Genomic DNA, 13,444 nt, shown 5'->3' with positions numbered 1-13,444 from the left:
CCCTCCTCCCCTGCGTCTCCCGCTGCCCTGGGACAGCCGGGACAGCCCGTCCGCCTCCGTGCCGGGCAGCCTGCGCTAATTTCCAGGGTGATTAACCGCGCCAGGGAGCGCGCAGGCGATGCCCGCCGGCCCCTCAGGCAGGGAGAGCTCCTGGCCCCGGCCCCCAGCGCACCCCAAAAGCCGAGCCCTGGCCCGGCTCCGGCTGGTTCGCGCTTGCCAGGCTGATCTGGGGATGCAGCCCGACCCTGGCTGCCCGTCCGGCAGGATCCAGCGGCGTGTGCAGCTGGGCGTTTTGTCATTCCCAGCTGAACCCCTTGGAGTGTGCCCACGTCATGGACGGGTGCCCGAAGGCGGTGCAGTTTCTGGTTCTTCCCCCTGCAGTGGTGGATGCACATTCCAGGGTAATTTCATGGCACGGGGCTCAGCCCGAGCCTTTCCTGTGCCCGTGGCCGGGGCTGAGACAAGGCTGTCGTGACCGCTTGGGCCGGGGAGGGCGATGTCTCTGTGTGTTCATTTGACTGCTCGGCTGGAAAGAGAACTCGGAAAGCTGCGTTGAATTAAAGAAACCTTTTATTAACGCGGCTTCAGCTGAACTTAGAGGAGACAGACATTCCTTACACGCATTAACTCCGGAGCATTTGCATGGAAGGCAACCGGCTCGGATCCTGCGGTGGGGATTTCCGAGGCGCCACACAACAGGTTTAATGTCTCCAGCTCATCACTTGAGCAGGCAAATCAGCACTTGCTAATTCTAGACGGAAATTGAAGCAAACAGCGGTAAACGGGTTTTCTAGCACCAAACCATGTAGTGCTTTCTCCTGTTGTCTCATGGAGTCTGTCACGGCAGCTGTCACTGACAGCCGCTTTCAGCGGAGCCATCCCGGTGACTTTGGTACTGATTTCCACCACGCCGAGGAACGGCACCTCCTATTTTATTGTAATCTTGTCCTAGCACGCGTATCTTGTTCCGTAGGGCAATATTGGGTGAGGAAGCCAGATGCGCGCATTTTGGAGTCATTTAGGTGTGATATTTGTGATTAACAAAGCAGAGGACGAAGACATTTGCAATGCAAGTCTGGCACATATTTATGTGTAGGTGAGGGATTTAAATGATGATGTGTTCGGCGTAATGCAACTTTATGCAGATGTAAGAGCTTAAGAAGTAATTAAATACGGTTTTCTCTGACAGTAATTAGAGGATCCTGAATGCTTCCACCATCGGTGGCCTCATCCAGGAATCAAATTGGGGCTGGGTGCGCCATTCGCAGCGGCAACTTTGTTTTGAAAGAGTAGAAAGGTAAAGCTGTTTTATTCGAGCATTTAAGATCGATTTCAAAGAAAGCCTGAGCTTTTCACGGCTGGCATCAGCACCTGGCGACCGCTCATCGCCCCATCGCTCTCTTTTCGCAGCGGATGGCAAGCGGAGCTCCGACAGAGCCCGAGGCGGGGCTGGCGGTGGGTTTGGAAGGCGGCCCTGCTGCCAGGGGTGGGGCCAGCCCGGGCTGCCGGTGGCGCGTCCCGGCCGCGGGCGGCGCCGACGGCAATTCCTGCGGACGGGCTGGAGCCCTGCGGGCGGGCGGGAGGAGGTTTGGGAGCCCGCGCCATGAGCGTTTCTGGGTTCGGAGCAGGAGCAGCTGTGTCAGGTGGAGCTAATCTGCGGGAGAGGTAAGGGTGGGTTGTCTCCAATCCCCACACTGCGGATTGTGCCGGGAAGAAAAGCGCTTCGCGGGTCGGTCGGTGTTTCTCTCTGGGTGCTGGGAAGGCGTTTGGCACTGCGCGGGCGCCTTTGTGCCTGCCGAGGGACACGGGGGTTTTCCTTTCCCGTTCAGGTGTCTGAACTGGCTCGGGGGCTGCAGCCTGGGGGCAGGAGCAGGAAAAGGCAGCGGGAAGAGCCCAGCGGTTGAAGTTTGAGACTGAAGTGCTGCTGTTGATGGGGAACGGGAGGAGTTTGGCTTGGGGGGACTGAGGGAGGGGCTGGGACACATCCCCACGCCCAAGGCTGCCCTCGCTCCGGAAAACCTCTGGCTCCTGCTGGGCTGTATCCGGGCAGAGCCCGTGTCCGGCACCCCGAGTGTCCAAGGGGATTCCCGGAGCTTGCTGGGGCGGCTGGACCGTCCTTCCAGGAGCCAGGTGAGGAGAGGGCGCTCACGGTCAGTAGAGCAGCCGAGACTTTTGGGGAAGGAGCCCCCGGAAACAGAAGCGTGTCCCCGTGGTGGAGCAGGCAGGTGCGGGCGGTCACTCCCGACGGCTCTTCGCTTTGGCTGCGGCTGCGCTTGGCCGTGGCGGGCCGGGGCTGCCTCAGCCCGGGCGTGGCTCGGGTTCTGTGCGCTCGCAGCCCCCGCAGAGCCCGCAGCCTCCCCGGGCTGCCCGGGAAGAGCCGCTCACACGCCGCGGTGAGCCCTCCGCTGTGACAGCCTGGTGTTCCGTGCGCTTCAGCGCCCGGCGGCTGCAGGGCGGAGTGCCTGGGGACAAACGTGTCTGGCCGGGGTCTGCCCGAGTTTGAAATGAACGCACGGGCTCGGGAAAACACAACAGGTGCCGGAGATTTGTGTCCCGACAGGTGCCAGAAGTCTCCCTGAGGATCTCAGGAGCCGAGCCGCCCGGAGTCAGCGGGGACATCGGGGACCATTTCACACCCACAGCTTCACCCGTCACGCGGTTTGTAAGGACACCGGCGCACACCTTTCCTCTCAGTTTGTCTTTGCAGAGCCGGAGCGTGGGAGCAGCCCCTCGCAGCCTCTCGGAGCGGCCGATCAATCCAGAGGACAGAGCAGGGGCCGGCGGTTCCTATTAGCCGGGAATCGCTGCAGGGCCTCGCCCACGGCTGAGGAGGGCCCGGGTCTGCCGGCCTTCTCTTCCAGCTGGGAGATCCAAACCTGCGGGGCTTCAGAGACCTTGGCTCGAGTGTGAGTGTCCCCCCCGGGTCCCCCCGTGTCCAGCTGTCCTGGCTGCAGGTCCTGCGCTCCTGCCTGCACCTTCTGGACACCAAAGGCCACATCCCTGCTGCCTGGGCTTCCTATTCCAGTAATCCCAAATGAACTCAAGCACTCCCAGGTCGATTTAAATTACCTCAAGTAAACTCAGTCACGACCTAGAAATGACCCCAATGACCCAGAAATGACCCCAAAGTGACCCTGAATGACCCGAATGACCTAGAAATGACCCTGAACGACCTTGAACTGACCTCCGGTGACCTAATTTCGAGGTTTGAAACGACCTAAAGTAACCCCTGGAAAATCGAAAAATTCTCAAATGACCCAATGACCTAGAAATGACCCCAATGACCTAGAAATGACCCCAATGACCTAGAAATGACCTTCAACTGACCCCGGTGACCCGAAAATGACCTTGAATGACCCGAATGACCTAGAAATGACCCTGAACGACCTTGAACTGACCTCCGGTGACCTAATTTCGAGGTTTGAAACGACCTAAAGTAACCCCTGGAAAATCGAAAAATTCTCGAATGACCCAATGACCTAGAAATGACCCCAATGACCTAGAAATGACCTTCAACTGACCCCGGTGACCCGAAAATGACCTTCAACTGACCCCGGTGACCCGAAAATGACCTTGAATGACCCGAATGACCTAGAAATGACCCTGAACGACCTTGAACTGACCTCTGGTGACCTAATTTCGAGGTTTGAAATGACCTAAAGTAACCCCTGGAAAATCGAAAAATTCTCGAATGACCCAATGACCTAGAAATGACCCCAATGACCTAGAAATGACCCCAATGACCTAGAAATGACCTTCAACTGACCCCGGTGACCCCAAAATGACCTTGAATGACCCGAATGACCTAGAAATGACCCTGAACGACCTTGAACTGACCTCTGGTGACCTAATTTCGAGGTTTGAAATGACCTAAAGTAACCCCTGGAAAATCGAAAAATTCTCGAATGACCCAATGACCTAGAAATGACCCCAATGACCTAGAAATGACCTTCAACTGACCCCGGTGACCCGAAAATGACCTTCAACTGACCCCGGTGACCCGAAAATGACCTTGAATGACCCGAATGACCTAGAAATGACCCTGAACGACCTTGAACTGACCTCTGGTGACCTAATTTCGAGGTTTGAAATGACCTAAAGTAACCCCTGGAAAATCGAAAAATTCTCGAATGACCCAATGACCTAGAAATGACCCCAATGACCTAGAAATGACCTTCAACTGACCCCGGTGACCCGAAAATGACCTTCAACTGACCCCGGTGACCCGAAAATGACCTTGAATGACCCGAATGACCTAGAAATGACCCTGAACGACCTTGAACTGACCTCTGGTGACCTAATTTCGAGGTTTGAAATGACCTAAAGTAACCCCTGGAAAATCGAAAAATTCTCGAATGACCCAATGACCTAGAAATGACCCGAATGACCTAGAAATGACCCCAATGACCTAGAAATGACCTTCAACTGACCCCGGTGACCCCAAAATGACCTTGAATGACCCGAATGACCCCGAAATGACCTGGATCTGACCTCCAGTGACCCCTGTGACTTCAAGTTACCCTGATGAAGCTCTCAAATGACCTGGAGCACCCTGTACAAATGCTCCTTAATGTCTGTCAGAGCAGCCTGGGTTCCCAAATCAGCTCCTGTGATTCCCACAGACACAAGCTGAGATAAGTCTGATTTAGGTTTTTATTTTATTTCAATTATGAAAAAAAAAAAAAAAGAAAAAAAAAAAAAAAAAAGCAGCAGCAGCACTTTGCCCTTGTTGAGATGTTCCACAGCAAATTCCCATTCTGCTGATGAGCTGCTGCTGGTGCACTGTTGTTGGCACCTGCTGCTCTTCAGCCCTCAGCAGCCCCACGCCACAGCAGAGGGGTCCTCAGAGGGCAGGCAGGGTGTTCAGTGGGCCGGTGCCTTCTGTCCCTGCAGCCGCTGTCCCAAAAGCCCGGCCAGGTCCTTTGGGGTCTCTGAAACGCCCGTTTCTGGGACCGGCTGTGCCGAGACCGGAGCAGCCGTGACTCCAGAGGAGCTTCCTGGGCTGGATGTCGCTCTTCTCAGTTCCCCTGCGCCGGCTGCTGAGGAGGAGGTGGGTTCTCCATCCCCTGCTCCTGAAGGGAAAACCAGAGGTTACCTTGTGCAGTGTGTCCTCTCTCCCTGGCCGGGGGACATCTGCTCCTGATGGCAGAAGGGTCTGCTCTTCCTCTGAAGGTCCCGTTCTCATTACGGAGCTCTGCTGCTCTGGGCATCCAGCAGGCAAGGTGCTCGTGGTGCTGCAAGGCTCAGCTTGTTTCCAGGCAGGACTGCTTGGCTCCTTCCCCCGGGATGATGTCACTCAGGGGTCATGCAGAGGGGTTTGATGCCATTAGCAGAGAGATTCCCCGGGGGGAGTTGCCAGAGACGAGTCCTGCAAGAGAGGAAGAACACTGCCTCACCTGTCTGAGCAGCTTATGGAGACGGTGACAGAACTCACACTTTGGGTTCGTCTCTTACTGTCACCCAAGACTGCCCAGGGACCTCAGGAGTCCCCACATCCCCTCCAGCAACCCCTGTGTCCTCAAGCAGCCCCTGGGGTTCTGCGCCCTCAGCTCCCAGGGAGCAGCAGCCCGTCTGCAAATCAGACTCTCCCACAGCTCCCCTCCCAGCCTGGTCCCTCCATTCATCTCCTCTCCTCAGCAGCAGGATCTGAGCAAGCCAGAGAATTCACCTGGCTCAGGGTGGCCCTTCAGTTCTGCTGCGCACAGCCAGTACAGAGTCTTAACCTGGGTTAAAAACCCAAAAGCGACGAATGTTGTTCCACGGGAAAAGCACACACCAAGTCAGTGGACGCTCCTGGCCTCTCCCAGCCCTGTACAGCGAGTCTGGAGGGGATGGGCAGAGGCAGCTCTGGATGGAACACCCACAGTGGGAATTCCCATCCACACAGTCACCACGAGCGCCTGAATCAAATGCGCCTGCTCACCTTCCCCACGGAGCGAAAGAACATCTGAACATTTGTTCCCCCTTTGGCATAAAATTCCAGTCAGACACGGAAGTTCCTGGGACTACCAGGAAACACGTCTTGGCCCAGAGAGGGCTCCAGTGTGGTGAGCCCCTGGTAGAACAGCAGATCCTGACACCCTGAGCAATCTATTCGAATATTCCAGATCCTGACACCCCGAACAATCCACTGTCGTGTTCTTTTTTACAAATGGCACATGGATTCCTTCCCAGCTGCTGTCCCGTGGCTGCCCCTGCCCTCTGCTCCCGGGGCTCCCTGCACGTTTCCCCCTCAGGGCTTGTTCAGACTGTGCCATTATCCCTGCCTGTTCCTTTGCCTTCTCCTCAGCCCGCCCTTCACATCCGTCACACACCTGATGTGCCTTTCTGACCGATTCCTGCCACCTCTCCATCCCCTGCTCCCACTGCCCGGGGCCTCTCAGCCCCCACAGCCACCAAATTCTCTCCAAAATCACTCACCCCACCCATGGCGCAACCACAAGCCCTTCGTGTACCAGGCCAGCTTTGGTGACACGTTGTCTCTTATATGGCACCCCAAAGCCGGTCCCTGTACCCTACAGGGCACCCCAAAGCCACTCCCTGTACCTTACAGGGCACCCCAAAGCCGGTCCCTGTACCCTACAGGGCACCCCAAAGCCGGTCCTGTACCCTACAGGGCACCCCAAAGCCGGTCCTGTACCCTACAGGGCACCCCATAGCCGGTCCCTGTACCCTACAGGGCACCCCAAAGCCGGTCCTGTACCCTACAGGGCACCCCAAAGCCGGTCCCTGTACCCTACAGGGCACCCCAAAGCCGGTCCCTGTACCCTACAGGGCACCCCAAAGCCGGTCCTGTACCCTACAGGGCACCCCAAAGTCGGTCCCTGTACCCTACAGGGCACCCCAAAGCCGGTCCCTGTACCCTACAGGGCACCCCAAAGCCGGTCCCTGTACCCTACAGGGCACCCCAAAGCCGGTCCTGGACCCTACAGGGCACCCCAAAGCCGGTCCCTGTACCCTACAGGGCACCCCAAAGCCGGTCCCTGTACCCTACAGGGCACCCCAAAGCCGGTCCCTGTACCCTACAGGGCACCCCAAAGCCGGTCCTGGACCCTACAGGGCACCCCAAAGCCGGTCCTGTACCCTACAGGGCACCCCAAAGCCGGTCCCTGTACCCTACAGGGCACCCCAAAGCCGGTCCCTGTACCCTACAGGGCACCCCAAAGCCGGTCCCTGTACCCTACAGGGCACCCCAAAGCCGGTCCCTGTACCCTACAGGGCACCCCAAAGCCGGTCCCTGTACCCTACAGGGCACCCCAAAGCCGGTCCCTGTACCCTACAGGGCACCCCAAAGCCGGTCCCTGTACCCTACAGGGCACCCCAAAGCCGGTCCTGGACCCTACAGGGCACCCCAAAGCCGGTCCTGTACCCTACAGGGCACCCCATAGCCGGTCCTGTACCCTACAGGGCACCCCAAAGCCGGTCCCTGTACCCTACAGGGCACCCCAAAGCCGGTCCCTGTACCCTACAGGGCACCCCAAAGCCGGTCCCTGTACCCTACTCAGCACCCCAAAGTCGGTCCCTGTACCCTACAGGGCACCCCAAAGCCGGTCCCTGTACCCTACAGGGCACCCCAAAGCCGGTCCCTGTACCCTACAGGGCACCCCAAAGCCGGTCCTGGACCCTACAGGGCACCCCAAAGCCGGTCCTGTACCCTACAGGGCACCCCAAAGCCGGTCCCTGTACCCTACAGGGCACCCCAAAGCCGGTCCCTGTACCCTACTCAGCACCCCAAAGTCGGTCCCTGTACCCTACAGGGCACCCCAAAGCCGGTCCCTGTACCCTACAGGGCACCCCAAAGCCGGTCCCTGTACCCTACTCAGCACCCCAAAGTCGGTCCCTGTACCCTACAGGGCACCCCATAGCCGGTCCCTGTACCCTACAGGGCACCCCAAAGCCGGTCCCTGTACCCTACAGGGCACCCCATAGCCGGTCCCTGTACCCTACAGGGCACCCCAAAGCCGGTCCCTGTACCCTACAGGGCACCCCATAGCCGGTCCTGTACCCTACAGGGCACCCCAAAGCCGGTCCCTGTACCCTACAGGGCACCCCAAAGATGGTCCTGTACCCTACAGGGCACCCCATAGCCGGTCCTGTACCCTACAGGGCACCCCAAAGCCGGTCCTGTACCCTACAGGGCACCCCAAAGCCGCTCCATGTACCTTCCAGGCACCCCAAAGCCGTCCCTCTCTCTCCCCCTCTCTCCCTCTCTCCTGCTTTTTTCCCTCCCTCCCTCCCTCCCTCCCTCTCTCTCTCTCCCGGGGCTGCCGCTCCCTCCATCCCAGGCCGATCCCGGCCGCATGGCCCGATGTTCCGGGCACGTTCAGCCGCCCCGAGCCGCCCCCACCATCCCCCGGTGAAACTCCAGTTTCAGCCCCGCGTTCCGGAGCTCGGGCTGTGCAGAGCCGTGTCCGTGCCAGGAGCCAAACCCTGCCCCAGAGGTGCTGCCCCAAGGCGGGAGAGACACCGGGACCCGTGTCAGGGGCGCTCACACCCACAGCTTCACCCGCGGAGCTGTTTGGAAAGACGGGAGCTTCCCTCCCGACCCTTGGCTTTGGCTCCTCACCACCGGATCGGCTCTTTCCAGACTAAAGCGGAGGAACGCATTTCCCCACTGCCAGGCACAGACAGCTTCGGTGTTTTTATAAAGCTCCTCTCTGATTCAGCCTCGGGGTTTACATTCTGCTTGGGGTTCTGCTAGAGAATAAACAAAGTGGCTCTGGTTCCTTGGGAAATAAAATCTACATTTTAGTTTGATTTAGTGCTGCTTCCCCAGACTTGCTCAGCAGAAGTTTCCTGAAGCAAACGGGTGTTCCAACACCTGAAATGTATACTCATCTCTGAGAGGAAAAGAAAAGACTCTGGAGCAAATAACCCACCACAAGGATGCAGCCAAGGGAATATATTTACGGTCAAAACAACGGCTTAGCAAACACTTCATTCGAGCAGAGGGGGGACGCAGACGTGTTGTTTTGATTTTCAGCCTTCTGATGACTGTTTACGTATTTTTAGTGGAGTTTCTCACAGATGTAACATAAACAAGTAGATTGTTTTCACACACCAGTGTGTAATAGACTTCTAAGATAACCACTGGGGTCAGAGGAGTACCCCCTTTGTCCTCCAATCCCAGACCAAACTCCAAATCCTATTTAAACCCCAAACCGACAACAAACGGCCTTTTTTCTTTCCTCACTTCAACCTGTCGGGTGAGTGTGGTTCTCTCGTGTCCCTACCGGCGACGCAGACAGGCTTTGAGACAAATAAATACAGGCAGCCCGCAGTGCCGAGGGGAGAGGGGCACCGAGACCAAAGGGGATTCTGTTCAAACACGGCCCGGCTCTCCGGGCAATCCGTGTAAACTTCTCCTTTGGTGCTGGGCCGGGGCAGCCAGCCCCACCCGGGTCTGTGCCGGGGCTGCTGCTCCCCACGGCCCCTCCCTGCCCCCAGAACAAACCCCGCTGCTGCGGGGAGACTGACGAGGCGTGATCGCGACCAAACGCTACCCGTGCGGCCAGGAACACACCGCACAGCTCCCTTCGGCACTCCCGCTCTCGTAAAACATTCCTCTTCGCTCCAACGACAACCACCGCAACAAACACCGAGAGCTCGCGGCAACTGCGGCGACAACCCCGACACGTTTGTGCCAAAAAGGCGCTTCCAAAGCGGAAAGCGCAGACTCACCCGTCCCTGCGGCAGCAGCAGCCGGAGTAACCGCGCTGATGCGGGACCCGCTCCGGCTGCGGGCTCAGCCGATCGCCAGGTGACACACGGGACGGGCTCATCAGCGCTCCGGCTCCCAAACGGCAGCGCTCCCGCCTTTGGAGTCTCCGCGGCGGATCCAGAGGGGCCGGGGGCAGGACGCCCCCCCGGAGCCCGGCAGACCTTGCCCCACACGCCGCCGCCCTCCCCCGGGGCTCAGCGCGGCCCGGCGGCGCCGACTCCACGCGTGGGGCGAAGGATGCGGGAGCCCGAGCGCTCCCTGCCGGGCTTCCCGGGCCGATGGGAGCCCCGGGCTCTCCCGGGGACACCCAAGAGCCCCACGAGGGGGGATCGGCCGCAGGCGGGACTCGATGGTGTGGCCGCCTGTGCTCCACTTGATCCTTTCGATCCGCTCTGGACGCCGCAAAGGGACAGCCCGCCCTCGAGATCCGTCCGGGCTCTCTCTAAAGCCTGCAACAGCAAAACAATTCTTTCTCTCACACACTCACGCCTGCCTGACAACAGCATTCCTTCAGAATATTCAGGGCTGGCTTTGTGCTCTTCACAGCATCCTTTCACTTGCTGTCATTAATTCTTTGCATCTGCCCAAAGATTGCAGGTTTTTTTAATCTTCCCGAGCACCAAGTTATGCTGCTAATATGTATATTGGCAGGTTGTGGTTGTCTTGGAGCAGAAGAACTTCTTTTTTAACATTGTCATGCTAATTTCACCACGGTGGGTCCCTTTCTGTGCTTCCCAAGTGTAAGTTTGGCTTCCATTTCACTCCAGAAAGCCCAAGTGAGAATCAGATTCCATCACTGACACTGGGCTTGTCCCCTGCCAGTGCCAGCGGGGAGCTGCTGGAGAACCAGGAACAAACGTGCTGGAAATGAGGGAATTTGGGGACCCCCAGACGTTCCTAAACTGTCCTTGTGCCTTGTTTCCCAGGATAAAAATAATTTCCTTTTCACACAGCTGCCTTAAAAAAATAAAATCATAACTCAGCAGGGCAGGGAATACAAACAAATGCATTTATTCGTGGCATGAAGTGGACAACAGCTGTAAGGCCTGGAGGGACAGGACAAGGGGGAATGGTTCCACACAGAAAAGAAGGGCTGGAAGCTCCTGCTGAAATAAATCGCCTAAAAAAGGCAGAGCGGGTTTCCAGCCAGGTCAGCTGTGAGAGGAGACATGCAGTGCTTAAATTCCCAAATTCCCACAAGCACAGAGTCTGAGCACCCAGACCTCCCCACCCTGAGAGTGCCCTGGCACTGCGGATCACCTCTGTCCTTTGTGCCAGCTCAGATGGTCAATAAACACCAGCACGGGGTAAAAACTGGCAGCCAGCACTGGGACAGCATCCAGAGCATCTCCTGCTGGGCATGAACCCCAAATTCCTTCGGCCCTGGGGAGATGGACACACTGAACGTGGCCACTGAGTGCCTCACTCTGGATGTTCTGATATTAAACAGAGTTTAATTGCTACTAAAGAATTTTAAAATTATTAAAGAGTTTAAAATGTCTTTAAAATCATTAAAGAAACAGGAGTGTTGGCACCATTAAATATTGGGGGGTTCTGAAGTCTGGGATCCAGAGTCTGGGACCTGAACCAAACTTGCAGACACCAAAGTGTGTGGAGCTGTTTGCCACCACCATGAAATTTTCCAAATTTGCTTAAAATCCTATTTTAAAGCCAAATGACTGACTTAGACTTTTTGTGTGTGTTCTGTGTCTCAGAGTCCTCGGGTTCTTCTTCATGAATTTTGCATTAAATCATAAAAGCTGGAGTTATGTTTTAAGTTAGGAAGAACTTCAGAAGTTTGGATTCTTCCTTAATCCATCGACTCAAAGGAGTTTAAGAACATCAAACACAGCTACACTTCCAACTAAATCCTAACAGCTGGCGTAATGAATTCATATATATATATGTATATGTATGCATATGTATTTGCATGTAGGCACAGAACTATAATAAAAATCCTCCTTCCCTTCCTTAAAGGAATTTCTGAGTTTGAATTCCTGAAGGTCGTGTCTGTCATCTCTGGCATAACCAATCCATGGATGTCGGCAAGGATCAGCTCTGGATCTCTTTGTTTGTTTCCCCCAGGGCTCACTGGGGTCTTGTTGTCATTTTGTCTGACACTGCTCGGGCACAGCCAAGGGGGCAGAGCTTTAATATCGGTTCCTTCTGCAGTGGCTCTGGAGCTCCACGGAAGGCTGGATCTGCAGAGGGAGCAAAGGTTATTTCCTCTGGGCCTGCCAGGGGGGTTTTCCTGAGCTGCTGATTTGGATGGGATGCTCTCTCCTGAGCCTGGGACTGCTCTGAGGAGCAGCGGCTGCTGGCTCTGCACTTCGGCCCTTGCCCAGCCCTGGGAACAGAAATTCTTAGTCAAAGCCCTGCTTTAAACTGATTTCCCCCGGGAAGTTCCAATTTTCCAGCTCTGGTATCAGAAGGTGAAATGTTTGGGAAGCATTAAGAAGGCAGAAGGGCCTGAGCTGAACCTCGGGAGGAATGGAGCGGTTCCTGACGCTTTTCCATGTCACAGGGCTTGTTAATTCGGAGTTCAGAACACATCCCTGCTCCAAAGCTGTCCCATTTCCTCAGCTGCAACTCTTTCCTTGTGCTCTGCATGTGCATGGCAGGACAGCCAGAGTTTCGGGCAGAGTTTCATCCTCCAGGAAAACATTTGGCTGAAGTTTGTGTCCGGGGCCCTGTCAAGCAGCACAGTGACAATAAAACCCAGTTTTGCCTCGGTGACCTCCAAAAGTTCCTGCAGCACAGAGAGCTCTGTTTTCCCTGGGAGCTGTTCCCTCAAAGGATGAGGATGGTGGCGCGAAATAAATCAATCTTCAGCCACAGCAGGTTATTAGCTAAGCCGGGGTGGGAGCTGGGTGTCACCTCTGCTTTGGCACTAAGCTTCCTCCATGAACACCTGATTTTCCTTTCTGGACCATCCCCATCCCTGTGTCCAGGCACCCGGGACTCCGCAGACCCCATCTCTGGGAATTCGGGAGTTTGGACCCTGCCATCCCTGTGCCCGGGAATTCGGGAGTTTGGACCCTCCCATCGCTGTGTCTGGGAATTCGGGAGTTTGGGACACCCCATCCCTGTGCCCGGGAATTCGGGAGTTTGGACCCTCCCATCCCTGTGCCCGGGAATTCGGGAGTTTGGACCCTGCCATCCCTGTGTCCCGGGAATTCGGGAGTTTGGGACACCTCATCCCTGTGTCCGGGAATTCGGGAGTTTGGGACACCCCATCCCTGTGCCCGGGAATTCGGGAATTCGGCACACCCCGTCCCTGTGTCCCGGGAATTCGGGAATTCGGCACACCCCGTCCCTGTGTCCCGGGGCTCTGCAGAAGGAGAGAATCGCCTCAGCAGCATTCCAAACCCGGCTGCGGTCCCGGCGTGGGCACGCATTAACAGCGGTCATTTCATTCGCGTGTCCATTTGTAAGGCAGGGAAAGAGCCTTTCAGGCGTCGCCGTCAGTGACATTCCTGCCTTTTGGAGCCGCATTCCCGAGAAATACTGGCATGAATGAAAGGTGAGAGCAGCGACTCCTCCGCCTGCCCGAGCAATGGAAACAGACATCGCCTTCGGGATGCCAGGTACCAACAGATGCACCGAGGCTTGCACGCAGCTGCCTCACCTGAGGAGGGGAGCGGAGCTGCCTGAAACAGATCTTTGGTTTGGGAAGAGCCGCCAGAATCCTGACACTAAGTGGTCTTGAACGTCAGCTTATCA

General features: G+C 56.6%; 1 long non-coding RNA gene across 1 annotated transcript; it reads right to left on the bottom strand.

Annotated features, from left to right (window-relative positions):
* Positions 1–3,875: 3,875 nt before the first annotated feature.
* Positions 3,876–4,276, bottom strand: LOC136303610 (uncharacterized). Its single transcript, XR_010724264.1, has 3 exons — positions 4,237–4,276; positions 4,012–4,205; positions 3,876–3,980 (listed from the first exon to the last, which is right to left on the bottom strand). It is a non-coding gene; the product is annotated as an uncharacterized lncRNA (long non-coding RNA).
* Between the last annotated feature and the right edge of the window lie 9,168 nt (positions 4,277–13,444).

Source organism: Chamaea fasciata, unplaced genomic scaffold, assembly GCF_029207755.1.
Source record: "Chamaea fasciata isolate MVZ Bird 193981 ecotype frontalis unplaced genomic scaffold, bChaFas1.0.hap1 SCAF_2, whole genome shotgun sequence".
NCBI classification, from domain to species: Eukaryota; Metazoa; Chordata; class Aves; order Passeriformes; family Sylviidae; genus Chamaea; species Chamaea fasciata.
Note: the sequence above shows the minus strand (reverse complement) of the source record. Positions and strands in the feature narration are given on the sequence as shown.